Source organism: Pteropus alecto, unplaced genomic scaffold, assembly GCF_000325575.1.
Source record: "Pteropus alecto unplaced genomic scaffold, ASM32557v1 scaffold76, whole genome shotgun sequence".
NCBI lineage: Eukaryota > Metazoa > Chordata > Mammalia > Chiroptera > Pteropodidae > Pteropus > Pteropus alecto.
Genome location: NW_006443138.1, coordinates 12,081,331 through 12,084,702, shown reverse-complemented (window position 1 = coordinate 12,084,702; position 3,372 = coordinate 12,081,331).

Below are 3,372 nucleotides of genomic sequence, written 5' to 3'. Positions count from 1 at the left end.
GAGTCTTTTGTGCTTCCATACAAATCTGATGATTTTTTTGTTCTATTTCTTTAAAAAATGTCGATGGGATTTTGATGGGGATTGCATTAAATCTGTATAATGCTTTAGGGAATATGGTCATTTTAACTATGTTGATTGTTCCCATCCAAGAACTCTCCAATTCAAAATGGAATATCTTTCCATTTCTTTGTATCTTCTTCGATTTCTTTTAATAGGGTCTTGTAGTTTTCATTATATAGGCCCTTCACATGTTTTGTTAGATTTATTCCTAGGTATTTTATTCTTTTTGTTGCAATTGCAAAAGGAATTATTTTTTCCACTTCTTTTTCTGACATTTCATTATTAGAGTATAGGAACGCTATGGATTTTTGAACGTTGATTTTTGTATCCAGAGACTTTACTGTATTTGCTTATTGTTTCTATTAGTGTTCTTGTGGAGTCTTTGGGGTTTTCTATATAGAGAATCATTTCATCCACAAATAGTGACAGTTTGACTTCTTCATTTCCTATTTGGATGCCTTTTACATCTTTCTCTTTCTAATTGCACTTGCTAGAACCTCCAATGTTATATTAAATAACAGTGGCGATAGTGGACAGCCTTGCCTTGTTCCTGATCTTAGAGTAAAGGTTTTCAGTTTTTCACCATTAAGTATAATGTTGGCTGAGGGCTTGTCATGTAGGGCTTTTATTATATTAAAGCATTTTCCGTCTATACCGATTCTGTTTAGTGTTTTGTTTATAAAAGGGTGCTGTATCTTGTTGAAGGCTTTTTCTGCATCTATTAAATCTGTATATTGCTTTAGGTAATATGTGATTCTTATTTTTTAATTTGTTTATATGGTGTATCACATTGATCAATTTGCGTATGTTGAACCATCCTTGTGCCCCTGAGATGAAGCCCTCTTGATCGTGGTGTATAATCTTTTTAATATGTTACTGTATTTGGTTTGCTAGTATCTTATTTAGGATTTTTGCAGCTGTGTTCATGAGAGATATTGGTCTGTAGTTTTCTTTTTTTGTGTTATCTTTACCAGGTTTTGGTATTAGAGTAATATCGGCCTCATAAAATGAATTCAGAAGTATTGTCTCCTCTTCAATTTTTTGGAAAAGTTTAAGGAGCATGGGTATTAACTCTTCTTTGAATGTTTAGTAGAATTCACTTGTGAAGCCATCTGCTCCTGGACTTTTACTTTTTGGTAGATTTTTGATGATTGTTTCAATTTCCATACTGTTGATAGGTCTATTTAGATGGTCTAGATCTTAATTCAGTCTAGGAAGGTTGTATTTTTCTAAGTACTGGTCCATTTCTTAAATTAAATTTGGTGTTATATACTTTTTCATAGTATTCTTGTATGATACTTTGTATTTCTGTGGTGTCAGTCATAATTTCCCCTCTTTCATCCCTGATTTTGTTTATTTATGTCCTTTCTCTTTTTTCTTTAGTGAGTCTAACCAGGGGTTTGTCAATTTTATTCTCAAAGAACCAGCTCCTTGTTATATTTATTTTTTTTTATTGTTTTTGTTTGTTTTCAATTTCATTTATTTCTGCTCTAACTTTGATGATTTCTTTCCTTCTGCTAACTTTAGCCTCATTTGTTCTTCCTTTTCTAGTTTTTTAAAATGAAACGTTAGGTTGTTTATTTGGGCTCGTTTTGTTTTTGGAGATAGGCCTGTAATGATATGAGCTTTCCTCTTATGACTGCTTTTGCTGTGTCCCAGAAGTTTTGATATGTTGTACTACCATTATCGTTTGTTTCTATGTATCTCTTGATCTTTCTTTTTATTTCTTCCCTGACTCAGTTATTCTTCAGTAGCATGTTGTTTAATCTCCGTATATTTGTGGTTCTTCTTGGTTTCTTTTTGCAGTTGCTCTCTAGTTTAAAAGCATTGTGGTCAGAGAATATGGTTGGAATGATTTCAACCCTCTTGTATTTGTTGAGGCTATCTCTGTGTCTCAGTGTGTGGTAAATTCTTGAGAATATTCCATGTGCACTAGAGAAGAATGTATAAGCAGCTGTTTGGGGATGGAAGGCTCTGTATATGTCAATTATGTCTGGTTGGTCGAATTTGTCATTTAAAGATGTTATTTTCTTATTGATTTTCTGTTTGGATCATCTGTTCATATCCAACAGTGGGGTATTTAAGTCTCCTATTATTAATAGTGTTTTCGTCTGTTTCTCCCTTTAGTTCTGTTAGTAATTGCTTTACATAGTTCAGGACTCCATGATTGGGAGCATAGATATTAATAAGTGTTATGTCTTCTTGGTGCAAGATTCCCTTTATCATTATGAAGTGTCCCTCAGTATCTTTCTTTACTTTTTTTTATTTTGAAGTCTATTTCATTCGATATTAGTACCGCTACTCCCGCTTTTCTCTGAATGCCATTTGCTCGAAATATCATTTTCCACCCATTCACTTTGAGTCTATATTTGTTTTTGGAGCTGAGATGTCTCTCCTGGAGGCAGCATATGGTTGGGTTTTGTTTTTAGATTCGTTCTACATCTCAGTGCCTTTTTATTGGTAAGTTCAGTCCATTAACATTTAGGGTGATTATTGAAATACGAGGTCTTCTTATAGCTATTTTATCTTTTGCTTTCTGGTAGCTCGATGTTTCCATTGCTTCCTTGTCCTTGTGTTTCTGTTTTCTTTATTTTGGTTGGCTTTTGTGGGTTTTTCCTCTGGTTCTTCTTGTTTCACATTACATACTTCAGTTGTGAAACTTTGGTGTGTGTTATAGCAATTCTCTTCTTAATGTTTAAGCTTGTAAGCCCTGTTCTTAGTAAGGGTTGCACTCCTTTGCTTCTATTTGCCGGATAATCACCTTACTCCTAGTTATGTATTTTTTTTTTGTCATTTTATTTTAGGTGAGCTAACCTAAAATAATACTTTAGCTAATGCCTTTCAGTATTTCCTGTATTGTAGGCATAGTAGTAGAGAATTCCCTCAATTTTTGTATGTCTGGAAAAGTCTTAATTTCTCCTTTATATCTAAAGGATAGCTTAGCTGGATACATTATTCTTGGCTGGTAGTTCTTTTTATTTAATAGTTTGAATATTTGATTCTACTCCTTTCTGGTTTGTAAGGTTTGCGCTCAGGAGTCTGATGATAATCTAATGGGTTTTCCTTTAGAGGTTACTCTCGTCTTTTCCCTGGCTGCCCTGAGAATTCTGTGTTTATTGTTAATTTTTGATAACTTTAATACAATGTGCCTTGGTGAAGGCCTTTTTGAGTTGAGGTAATTGGGTGTTCTATTGACTTCTTGAATTCCAAGCTCCAGCTCATTCCTTAGATTTGGGACATTCTCGTCCACTATTTGTCTGAAAATGCTTTCTAGTCCTTGCTCCTTTTCCTCGCCTTCGGTGATGTCCATTA